The sequence below is a fragment of the Podarcis tiliguerta genome (assembly GCF_965153285.1).
Source record: "Podarcis tiliguerta genome assembly, chromosome: 2".
Lineage (NCBI taxonomy): Eukaryota > Metazoa > Chordata > Lepidosauria > Squamata > Lacertidae > Podarcis > Podarcis tiliguerta.
In genome coordinates this window covers 120520616-120533702 of record NC_139535.1, presented here as the reverse complement: position 1 = coordinate 120533702, position 13087 = coordinate 120520616, and the positions used below count along the sequence as shown (strand labels likewise).

The 13087-nt window shown below is 46.3% G+C and overlaps 1 protein-coding gene across 2 annotated transcripts in view; it reads right to left on the bottom strand.

The window, feature by feature from the left end:
- The window catches only part of LOC310671887 (LIM homeobox transcription factor 1-alpha-like), an 88833-nt gene that overhangs the window by 24675 nt on the left and 51071 nt on the right, over nt 1-13087 (bottom strand). The gene's annotated exons all lie outside the window — the stretch shown is intronic.

Genomic DNA, 13087 nt, shown 5'->3' with positions numbered 1-13087 from the left:
AGGTAAAGAAGTTACACATATAAAACAAGAATGAAACTTGGACATTCCACAGTGAAGAGGGATTGGAATAGTCCAGGGGCCACTGTCTCCAGCCTGGTGCCCTCCAGGCATTGTTGGGCTCCTCCTGCCCGCATCTCTGATCACTGGCTGTGGCAGCTGGGAGTTTCTGTCTCACGACTTCCAGAAGGTGCTGGGTTGGGGAAGGCAAATCAGGGTCATTAGGTACATTGTGGACATCTGAAGTTTTTAATGACTGATGTTTTAATGTATTTTTAATCTTTTGTTGGAAGCCTCCCAGAATTGCTGGGGAAACCCAGCCAGATGGCCGGGATATTAATAATAATAATAATAATAATAATAATAATAATAATAATAATAATGTGGCTGCTGCATTCCCAAGTTGCCACTCTTCAGAGAGACTGCTCCTGCTGCTCTGAGATGAGTCAGTGCAGAAGCCCTTGTACAATGCCCACTTCCCCATTGTTCCTTTTCCGTCAGCAGTTGCAGGCAAGAATCACTTGCCTCCCATTGTCCCATCTCTCTCTCCAGCAATATTCAGTACCTGAATGTGCTTTGCTTTGTTATGTAGCAAGCACAACTGCTCTTCCAGGCCTGCTGCCCTTAATAAGCCTCTGACCTAGCTAACATCTGGCTTGGCATTTACCAGGTTCAATTACTCCAAGATGAAAACTATTCTTCCAACAACTTCTAACTTATTACATGATCCTTGATACATGGACAACTTAGAAAAGGTAAGCCTGGATGTGTTTGTTCTCTTTCCTGAGTGAAATGGTCAGAGCAGGCTTTGCGGTGGCGCTTTTCCTTTGGCGGGTGAGGGATGGAGGGTGGCAGTGTCTTTATGAAGATTATATGAAGAGTATGGCTTGCAAGTGAGCAGAGGCACACAGGAGCTCAGGCAGCCATAGGACATGCCTGGAATCCCAGATGTTAAGAATGTGTGGCATACTGCTTCTGTCAAGACAGCCCTACCATGAGGCAAGGAGAAAGGGACCAACTCCAGAGCCCAACTAAGGTCTGGTCTATAGACAGGTTCTTGCAGAAGGAGGTCGGGAAATGGACTGTGCCACTTCAGACTGCAGACAGAGCAGAGAGCACACAGAGAGAAGCTCCTTCCACCTAAGCAGAGTGCACCGCCCATGTGGGTCCCCCACCCAGAAACACCAAGCCAACATGTGAAGAGTTCCAGCATCTCCACTCTGCCTCTTCTCTCCAGAGAAGATGGAAGGGTGGGCGTGTATCACATTTTGGGATGCTCCCGTGCATCAGAAACACCCTGCAAGTATTGGCACAGCAAAGAACCAGGATTGGAACTTGCATCCCCTGCTGTTCTTCTTTTCCATTGCAGGGAATTGTTTACACGGAGAAGCATTTAAAAGTGACCTCCAACCCCTAAAGCCTGCAGTGGTGCAGTCCACTCCACCACATTCCACACCCTCCAAAATTCCTCAGATGAAAATAGGGGCATTGGCATCCGAGGAATGTTGGAGGGTAGGCAGTTGGTGTGTTGTGTTGTCGTTGTACATGTGATTTAAAACTGGAAACTTGATTAAGAAATATTATTATTTAAAAAACAAAAACCAAGCAGTGTGGCAAAACCTGGTGTGTTTGTGTAATGCACAGAGATTAAAACAAAATGTAAAAAAGCTGAAGTGACAAAACAGTACGCAGAGGTAAGTAAATAGATGTATTATGATGCCTGTGTCCGTATGTCCCCACACCATATCATTTATATGCCACCTTTTCTACCCAGGCACCCAAACAGACCTCCCTCGTGTGGCACCAACCTGAGAGGAGAGGCTCAGCAGCCTGGTGCGACCATGACCAGACAGGAGGGAGGTTTTCCTCTGGGTGGGTGGGAGAGCTGACAATTTCACTCACATCTCGTCTTTCTGGTGCTGCCTCTTCCCCAGACTGGCTGCTGCACTTGGTCATCTCAACAGCAGATGGGTGGGAGAGAAGCGCCGCAAAACCAACCCGCTAATCTAAACAAAGGAGAGGAGTCGCCAACCCCAATGCCCAGCTGGCCACACAGCCACCCCCCCCCCCCAGACACACAGAGAGAAGCTCCTTCCACCTAAGCAGAGTGCACCGCCCATGTGGGTCCCCCACCCAGAAACACCAAGCCAACATGTGAAGAGTTCCAGCATTTCCACTCTGCCTCTTCTCTCCAGAGAAGATACACACACACATGGGGAGGAAAGCTCAACAACTTTGCAGGTGTCAGGAATTTTACTTTTTGAAATATGGCCACCCTAAGAATAACAGCTTTGGGCAGGAGGTGAGAGGGCTCTGACAGGGCAAACTGCGCTTTGCGAAGGAGCCCTCATGCCACCTTTCCAAGGCTGCTGCTGCTGCTGCCACCCCAGGAGCTGCTTCCATGGGGGAATTGGAACGTCCCATGATTAAGTCAGAAGCCGTGACAGCTTCAGGAATTTCACGACTGTCCTGGCAAAATTAGGGAACTTGGAGAGTATGACTTTTCCATCTCAGGCCTAAAATTTGACAATATCTGCATGTTTAAACATGGATGTGCCATAGTCACAGAGAAAGCAGAGGGTTTAAGATGAAGAGCAAACTGGATGCTCAGGTGAGAATCCCCTCCCAGGCTCACCTTCCTGTGGCAGAGGCGGTGTCAGGGTGGTGCAACTGGTTTGGCCACACTGAGTGCCACACTACAGGGGAGCAGCACAACATGGGCGTAGAACGGAGCAAGAGAGGTGGGGGGGGGCACTGAATTTTAGCATCCTACAGGACACCACTGAAATTTGAGAGAAGAAAGTCCACCTCTGCCTGTAGCCTCTTTGCCCAGATGCTTTCTCCTCCAGCCGGGCTTGATTCCCGTATCCAAGCCCAGCTGCTGGGAGGAAAACTTCACAAGGCCAGGGATGCCACTGGCCCTTTTCTACCAGAGGCAGGGAGGCCACCGCTGCAGTCGCACCAGCCCAGCCCTTGCCCCTGCTTGAAATCAGGGGCAGCCTCACAAAGTGGCGCAGGGGTGCTCATGCAAAAAGTCTCCTCTTTAGTGGAAGTGGGTTTGTTGTGGAAGTCATCTCCCAGCCAACTCTAATTACACAGCATGGATTTGCCAGTATGTGGCTGAATACGCCACCCACCACCTGCTAGGGACAGTCTGGAAGTACAAAGGGAGAGGCTGTGGAAGGCTGGGCTGATCAGGGTGGTGGTGGTGTCAGAAACGCCATTTGGCCCAGGGACTCAAGATTAAAGGGGGCCTCAAGTTTAGACACTAGTTTAGTTTTTGGCATTTGATCAGTTTCACAACTTGTTTTTATGCAGAGTGGAGCAAAAGTTACACATTCTCTCATCTAGAAAAGCATTTGTTAAACACGCACACGGATATTCAAATTCTAATTTTTGTGCCGTAGTTTGTTTTGCAGGTGTTGCCATTTTAATTTTTATAATGCCTAGGGGTCTCACGGACGGCTAGAAGCGGCCAGGACATGGTGGGAGGTACACAGGAGAAGCAAGTTGTGTTTTGCCACCAATCTGTGTCTTCTCCTCATGTGCAGAGCTGCCTTCTCTGCTGTGAAGCGTTCCTTCAGCTCACTGTGGCAGCTCACACAGACACAGACCAGCCTATTGCTAGTCCTCACTTCTTAGGAGGAGGCTGTTATCTTCCAAGGTCTAAAAATCACAGCATTTACCAGAAATCCCCCCTGAATTTACATCTTAGGGGATTGATGGCTACGCCAGGGTGACCTGCCTTCATCGGCTCCCCTCCTCACTCCATAACTCAATAATGCCTCCCCCTTAAGCCCCGAAAACAAATCCACGCCTCTCTGCACTAATTGAAGAAAACAGGCAGCGAGGCCTCATAAACACGGTGTCAGCTCGCATTACGCAAAATTAAAATTCTCAGCACTAGGAATTCCTAAAGAGGCTGCTTTTTTAATATCGTCCGAATCCGTTTAAGCCTGGGTAATATTGTTTAGGTTGCCATGGGAACAGAAGGCAGCTCTGTTAGCCACTGGTGAATTGAAAACTAGTTTATTATTGGTGCCGGATTGACAGACACGGTAACTGGGGGAGTCTGTGCGATACCTGTAAGATGGGACAGCTGCCATTTGGGGCAGCACAAAGGGGTTGCTTTCACACTGGGGCACTTCAGCGCAGCTCAGATATTATTTCCCTGCAATTAGCTGGCAGCAGGATTAAAACAGAGATTCCACACAAGCACTTAATGGAGCGCCATATTATCCAGCAGCCCCCTTCCCCACGGTCTTATAATGTTTACTCACAAGTAAGTCCTGCTCAGCAAAGGTTTCCAGCAATGTTACTCAAACGCTTCTTCCTTGTGGGTTCAAGTTTGCTTTTTTGATTCTTGATGAGCATTGGTGGGGGCATTAAATATAAATAGCCTATCATTTGTCCTTTGAATAGCCACTCTGATTACCCCCAATATTGGTTTTGGTTCCCACAAGGGGGTGGGGGAGGATTTAACTACTGATTTCAGATCATTTTCTCCTTTCCATTTGTAATAGTGAAATAATGCTATTTCTCTATAAAATTGTGGGGGGGGGGGAGGATAGAAGAAAGTAATTAAAGACAACAATTGTATTTTTCTTTCCCCATAGAAACAGAAATTGATACTGGAACAAAACAAGGACTTTTCAAGGGACACTCCATCACTCATCAGGCTGAAACAAACCTGCAAACAGGAAATGTCTAATTAAAGGCACAAGAGCCATGAGGTGCCTCAAAGGCTGCAACTATGTTCTATTACAAAAATAAATAAATACTGCAACAAATCACGTCAGAAAAGAAAGGGAGGGCACACCACCAAAAACATTGAAATGGAAAGGGCTAATGCCATTGTCATTGGAACGCTCTCTAAGAAGGAAGTGAGCAAAGGACAGTAAGTCCAGAGCAGAATTTTAAAAAGGCCAGTGTTCCAACAGGCAGATTCCACAGGGCCAAAGACTAGATTGCCACCCTCTCAGGGAGCCAGCTGCCCTCAGTTGGGGGGGGGGAGGTGCTGCCACACCCCAGTGTTTTTCAAGAGAGATTTGACTCCCGGTTCAGTGAGCTTTTCTGCATTGAATGGGGAGGGGAGAGGAGCACCTTGTCTTTCATTTCAGACAGCAAAAGGTCTCAAGCCACCCTCATGCCTCAACCCCTTTGTCCTGAGCCCTACAGAAACTAGGCCTATGTGAAAGTAAAGGCATTTGCAACTATTCTTCCCTTGTGATCTGCCCTTCCTCACTCTGCTGTCTTGCCCCTGCCAATAGCTAGTCTGTTCACTCCTCTGGGCAAGAAACAAATGCTTGCTCCACTTCTAAGCACTCAGCTGCAGTGCACCAGTACACCCAAGCCCGCTCCCATCAAAGACTTAGGGCGTGCTGATGAATGGGAAGCTTGGGTGGGATCATGAAGTAGCAACTTTTTAGCTTTGCTTAGCAAGCAAAACTCAGCAAGGTGCAGGGGCATAGCGTGGCGGGGGCAGAGGGGTGGCAGCCCCGGGTGCACCATTTTTAGGGGGCACAAGCAAGGCATTCCCACACAGGGGATCCCACCCTGCCTGCTACCAGGGGTCTCTGGGTCCCTGAGCCTGGCCTTGCTGCTGCATTCCTGGCCCCCTCACTGAATGGCTGCCTGGCCAGTGTTTGGGTGGGGGTGGAGTTACCTGCCAACGGCCGTGTCTACTGGCTCTACTGGCCAGGCTCCTCCCTGCATGGGCAGGCGGGGGCACAACGCAGCCCCGCTTGGCTCTGGTGGCCACGGCTGAACTGTGCACAGGCTCTGTGAACCGTTTGCGCCCCGTGCTGATGAGCCCAGCTGTGTTGGTGGCCAGAGTCCAAGGGTGCAATGATGCAATTTCCCTTGATAATGAAAGCAAAGAGGCAAGCCAGTGGTCCATCGTGAGCTCTGGGTGGGGTGAATTCTGTGGGGGAAAGGCACAGAAGGGGCAGTCTGCATTTGGGGACACAGAAGAGCTTTTTCCCACAGGTTAGATTTCTGAATGAGAAATAACAGTACATTTCACATTAACACTGTTGTTCTCAAAACCCTTCCTCTGAAATAAGGACAACCTTTTTTTGATAATGTTCAAGTGAACATCCTTAACATTGCACCGTATTTTAATGCCCAGTATAAAAGGGCCTTTCCTTTAAGAAACCACAAGGATCAAGAAATATGGGAGTTGAGGGGCAGCCCCCTTTCTGAGATGCGGGTGCTTGTTGCCTTCATTCCTCCCCACCCACCCCCTGACTCCGCCTCTGTCAATCACTACATGAAACTTGATCCAGACTAATTTTGCAAAAGGTTGCCTTTAATTTTTTTTTAATGATACAATGTTTTGTGCCAGAAAACGAGTTTGTGGCACACAGGCCAATTACTGAACCCCCTTCATGTATGTTGTGAACCACCCTGTGATCTTTGGGTGAGGGGCAGTATACAAATGTAATAAATAAAAAATAAAATAAATGTATGCATAGTGACAACCAACACCCTCCCTTTCCTATTGAATTCTCTCACCCCCCCCCCATCCACTAACTTCTGGGTGTTCCTGTACCCAGATATGATCTAATCGGGAGAGCTGAGCCGCATTCCCTGCATTTTGAATCAAAACTGGATCCAAGGAGCCTAAACGAGAAAACTCTCCTCAAGTGCCTGTGAGAGGCCTTGTGAAGTCCTGTGGTAACAGCATGGAGAGCCCTGACCTGAGCCTGGGAAGGCTAATTTGGAGAATATAAAACTGTACCAGTGGGATTAAAAGGTGTTAATGAAGCAGGCCTTGAGGCCACCTCAAAGGCGACTGGGTCCCCTGCTTCATGAAGCCGCTGTGTTTAGTTAGGGTTTAGTCAAAATGAAGCGGTCCCTGGCTTAAGAGCGGGTCTGTTTACTCAGCGCTGAGCTCCAAAATCCATCCTTAGCTGCCTGAAATATTGAAGTGGAAGGTTTAAAGCTGCTTTCCAGATTGCCAGGCCAGAGCCAGGAGCAAGGGATGAAGGAACCCTGGAAATACAACAATGCTCCCCTTTCATTACTAGGAGTTTTGAGTCCTACTAACAATGGCAGTGTGATGAGCAAAGTTTGAAGAGGGAAATCTCTCCTTCTCTCTGCCTTTCCTCCCTCCTCCAACTTGGCCTTGTTTCCTTAATGCCACAGAGAAGCAGAGATTAAAAAGCTGTGTCTGAATCGTCCGTGGCTCCAGGTCTGATTCAGCAGGAGGTGAAAGGCAGGGCTCCAAGGTGTCTTTGGGCCTCTCAGAACAGATGGGCATCTGAACGGGATGCCCAACACATCAACTTTGCCGGTGGAAGGGTCTTACGAAGGCTGACTGATCAATCAATTGGAAGTTACCAGGTGGCTTCATCTGGTGTGTATTGGTTGGATGGACAAGAAACGTTGACCTCTTGTCTCACAAATCAACTCTTGGAGGCATTCAGAGATCATCTAGACCTCCTTTTGTGCTGCATTTCTAGGCACAGATTTATGCTTTAAAGTTCCATGTCCGGAGCCAGTGTGGTGTAGTGGTTAAGAGCAGTGGACTCGTAATCTGGTGAACCGGGTTCGATTTCCCGCTCCTGCACATGCAGCTGCTGGGTGACCTTGGGCTAGTGACACTTCTCAGTCTCTCAGTCCCACTCGCCTCACAGAGTGTTTGTTGTGGGGGAGGAAGGGAAAGGAGATTGTTAACCACTTTGAGACTCCTTCGGGTAGTGATAAAGCAGGATATCAAATCCAAACTCCTCCTCCTCCTCCTCCTCCTCCTCCTCCTCCTCTTCTTCTTCTTCTTCTTCTTCTTCTTCTTCTTCTTCTGACACGTTTCTGTTTGCCCTGGCATTTTCCCGGCAAAAACTCATTCTTTACTGCTGAATTGGAGCAAATGGCAATCCATGGTAACCTAAACTGCCTTTTGTTCAGATTCTGCTGGGGAAAGTGGTGGGCCAACAAAACCTGCTTGAACCTATGCCTAGAAAGTGCGAGGCAAAAGGTAAGTGCGGATGAGCCCTTTGTTTGGGACCATGACCACTAGGATGCCAAGTGTACATGATACATAATGTATACATACACAACTGTTGTTTAGTCGTTTAGTCGTGTCCGACTCTTTGTGACCCCATGGACCAGAGCATGCCAGGCACTGCTCAGTTTTCCAAACTTGCTGGCATATTGAGTGTAGCACCCTAACAGCATCATCTTTTAAAAATTTTAATAGTTCAGCTGGAATATCATCACTTCCACTGGCCTTGTTATTAGCAGTGCTTTCTAAGGCCTATTTGACTTCAGGATGTCTGGCTCAAGGTCAGCAACCACACAATCTGGGGTATACGAAACATCCATATATTTCTGGTATAATTCCTCTGTGTATTCTTGCCACCTCTTCTTGATGTCTTCTGCTTCTGTTAGGTCCTTACCACTTTTGTCCTTTATTATAGAATCATAGAATCATAGAGTTGGAAGAGACCACAAGGGCCATCGAGTCCAACCCCCTGCCAAGCAGGAAACACCATCAGACCACTCCTGACATATGGTTGTCAAGCCTCTGCTTAAAGACCTCCAAAGAAGGAGACTCCACCACACTCCTTGGAAGCAAATTCCACTGTCGAACAGCTCTTACTGTCAGGAAGTTCTTCCTAATGTTTAGGTGGAATCTTCTTTCTTGTAGTTTGGATCCATTGTTCCGTGTCCGCTTCTCTGGAGCAGCAGAAAACAACCTTTCTCCCTCCTCTATGTGACATCCTTTTATATATTTGAACATGGCTATCATATCCCCCCTTAACCTCCTCTTCTCCAGGCTAAACATGCCCAGCTCCCTTAGCCGTTCCTCATAAGGCATCGTTTCCAGGCCTTTGACCATTTTGGTTGCCCTCCTCTGGACACGTTCCAGTTTGTCAGTGTCCTTCTTGAACTGTGGTGCCCAGAACTGGACTCAGTACTCCAGGTGAGGTCTGACCAGAGCAGAATACAGTGGCACTATTACTTCCCTTGATCTAGATGCTATACTCCTATTGATGCAGCCCTGAATTGCATTGGCTTTTTTAGCTGCCGCGTCACACTGTTGGCTCATGTCAAGTTTGTGGTCAACCAAGACTCCTAGATCCTTTTCACATGTACTGCTCTCAAGCCAGGTGTCACCCATCTTGTATTTGTGCCTCTCATTTTTTTTGCCCAAGTGCAATACTTTACATTTCTCCCTGTTAAAATTCATCTTGTTTGCTTTGGCCCAGTTCTCTAATCTGTCAAGGTCGTTTTGAAGTGTGATCCTGTCCTCTGGGGTGTTAGCCACCCCTCCCAGTTTGGTGTCATCTGCAAATTTGATCAGGATGCCCTTGAGTCCATCATCCAAGTTGTTGATAAAGCTGTTGAATAAGACCGGGCCCAAGACAGGACCCTGTGGCACCCCACTAGTCACTCTTCTCCAGGATGAAGAGGAACCATTGATGAGCACCCTTTGGGTCCGGTCAGTCAGCCAGTTACAAATCCACTGAGTGGTAGCATAGTCAAGACCGCATTTTACCAGCTTCTTTACAAGAATATCATGGGGCACCTTGTCAAATGCCTTGCTGAAATCAAGGTAGGCTACATCCACTGCGTTCCCTTCATCTACCAGGGTTGTAATTCTGTCAAAAAACGAGATTAGGTTAGTCTGACATGACTTATTTTTCAGAAATCCATGCTGACTATTGGTGATCACAGCATTCCTTTCTAGGTGCTCACAGACTGTTCGCTTAATGATCTGCTCCAGAATCTTCCCTGGTATTGATGTCAGACTGACTGGGCGGTAATTATTTGGGTCCTCTCTTTTCCCCTTTCTGAAAATAGGGACAACATTTGCCCTCCTCCAGTCTGCATTATGGTAATCTTTGAACGAAATGTTCCTTTCATATCTCCAATTTTCTTGAACAGATCTCTGATTTTTCCCATTCTGTTGTTTTTCTCTATTTCTTTGCATTGCTCGTTTAAGAAGGCCCTCTTGTCTCTCCTAGCTATTTTTTTGAAATCTGCATTCAATTTCCTGTATCTTTCACTGTCTCCCTCGCATTTTGCTTGCCTTCTCTCCCCCACTATTTGTAAGGCCTCATCGGACAGCTACTTTGCTTTCTTGCATTTCCTTTTCATTGGGATGGTTTTTGTTGCTGCCTCCTGTATTATGAGCCTCCATCCATAGTTCTTCAGGCACTCTGTCCACCAAATCTAAATCTTTAAATCTGTTCCTCACTTCCATAGTGTATTCAGAAGCTGATGATCTGAGCCACAGTCAGCTACAGGTCTTATTTTTGCTGACTCTATAGATCTTCTCCAACTTTGGCTGCAGAGAATATAATCAATCTGATTTCGATGCTGCCCATCTGGGGATGTCCATGGATCACTGCCTTGTCATGGCGAAGGGGCTTTAATAACTCAGAGAAGCTATGAGCTATGCCGTGCAGGGCCACCCAAGACAGGCAGGTCATAGTGGAGAGTTTTGACTAAATGTGATCCACCTGGAGCAGGAACCGGCAAGCCACTCCAGTATCCCTGCCAAGAAAACTCCATGGACAAAGATATACACAATACTGAGTAATTATACTACTGTGTTCTTTCTTTTACTGTATTGTTCCTGGCTATTCTTATTTGTTTTTCTTCTTGGAGTTTTAATTGTTATATCTACTTCTGTAAAAGAAAATGAAATAAAGAAATATTTGATGCCATATCTCATAGATAAGTTATTATACTATATTATTATGATGCCCTGTCCTCAGTGGGAGCTAAGTGCAAAATAGCAACTTTAGAAAGAGGAGTGCATACAGAATTAAGAAAAATAGCATTCCAGCCCAGCAATTTGTTTTCAGTACCAGAACTTGAGTTCACAGTTACAGTGGAGAGGCCAAACCGGGGGGGGGGGGGGAGTTGCTATTGTTTAAACAATTGGAGTCAGAAATCCTCCAGAAATCTACTAGTAGAGCCTTTTCTACCTTTTGTCTTTTACTGTTGTAAATTGATCCTTTTGGAGGTCAGGTACTGGCACCCAGTAGAGCTTAATCTGTCACCCATTAGCACTGGAGTCAAGGAAGTCCTTCACCAGTTGACCCTCATCAACCATCAGGCTAGGGAAGCAAGGGGCTGGTCTCAAATGGTGACAGAAAACTGGTTACATTCAGAAACTAGGGGACTTCTGGGTTAGCGCCTCCGGCAATGGCGGATTTCCTCTAATCTAGAGGAATCCGCTCCGTGGAAATCAGAGTCTGGTTGCCACGGCGAAGGCGAAGACCCATTAAAAACCACAGGCGGGAGAAGCCTGTGGACGTGGGATTCGGCCGGCACCTTTTGCGCCTCCCCTACTCGCGGGGAAACCCGGTTTCGGGATCCGGAGCGACATGGGGTGAGCGGCGCGGTGCTTTGAATTGACTGCTTCTTTCACGGAGTGAAGCTGCATTGCTGTTGCCGGAGAGCGCTGACTTTTTCCTGTGGACAATTGGACTTTAAACAACTACTCGTGAGTAGAACGGAAAATTGGATCTTTAAACATCTTAATTTGGCACGGGAAGGTTCTAAACAGGAAGTCCGCCTTCCTCTTTGTAAATATATCAAAGCAAAGACGCTGCAAAGTAAAGTCTGGGAAAAGCCTTTTGTAAAGGATTAAATTTTCATCATTTAAAAATACTAAACCCCCCTTGGAAGCAGGAGAAGAGGGGGGAAATTTTGGATCATTTAAGCCTGCAGGAGAGAGAGTGAAGAGAGATAAACTACCACCGTTTTGAACCTGGGACCGGGCTGCCAGTAAGATTGACGTTTTGGGAAAGTTCATTGACTGTGAATAAAACGTATGTTGACAGATAGTTAAATAAGAGAAATACATTGTTTCCATTGTTTTCCTCTGCAATTAAAAAGGAGCAAAAGTAGCTGAAAATTGAAAATTAACTTTGTTGCTGGATCTGCGTTTAAAAGGACGGATACAAATAGAAATTGTTTCCTCTAGAGGGAGCTTTTGAAACTGTTGCAGGAGTGGAGCTAGGGAATTTCCCAGCTGTAGAGATTAAAGACCGTGAGAAGTAGAGATTGACCTTGTACAAGAATGTCAACAGAAGAAGTCTTAGTGATTGCATTTTGCAAGATAAGTGCTTTATTGGAACAGCTTCATGAGAAGACGGATGTGATGATTACCAAAATTGATAATTTGGGACAAAAAACAACTGATTTGGGACAAAAAGTGAATATTTATACAGAAACTATTCAGGCATTGACTCAGGAATCCATTTTGACATGGCAAGTTGCGGAGAAGACGAAGGAAAAAGTTGTTGTTGAACCTCAAGTAATACAAGTGGAGAGAGCCTCGTCTTCACAGAGGCAATTTGATGAATATAAGCTGATGCCTTTTATGATTGAATTTGAAAGTCAGATTTGGAGGGATGGAGTCCCGCTTGGAATGGAGAAGGAAAGTTGGATAGATGCAGGGATGTTCTAGCCTTTGGGATTTGGATTTGGGTCAGGGGGAGATTGGAGCTGTGGAGGCCTTTAGCCTCGAAGGGACTTAGAAACATGCCCTGAAATATCTTTTGGACTTTAGTTTTGACTATGGAGAATGGGTTGACCGGTTGAGAAGGAATAAAGGTATTGTTAAGTTGGAGTTTCCCCAAGATCTACTCCTCAGTGCCAAAGGAAGGAAATTAAGAACAAGTCCAGCAGAAGATAAAGTAAAGTGTATGCATAAATATGAAGAAGATCTGCAGAAGGGACATGGAAAAGAGCTAAGAGCCTCGGACAGAAGATCACCAGGTTGATGGACTATATGGAAATGATAGAAAGGGCTGACAGAATCCGAGACCAGGGAGAAGAGACGGTGGAAGAAGATTGGAATTTTTTAAAAAAATTTATTTAGAGAAATATTGTAAAATTAATGAATGTTAGGAAAATGTTGGAATGAAACCACATGGCTTTAATAGAAACATTATAAGGAGTTAAGTATAAATAAGCTTTAGGGTTTTGATGGTAAGATAAGGTTAAAATAAATTAAGATAATTAAATGACAGAAAGCAGTGAAAGATGCAAAGGATTTGCTGAAATAATTAATAACTAGAATACAAAAAAGGCAGGTGGGAGGAGGTTGAGGAAACAAGTTAACGAA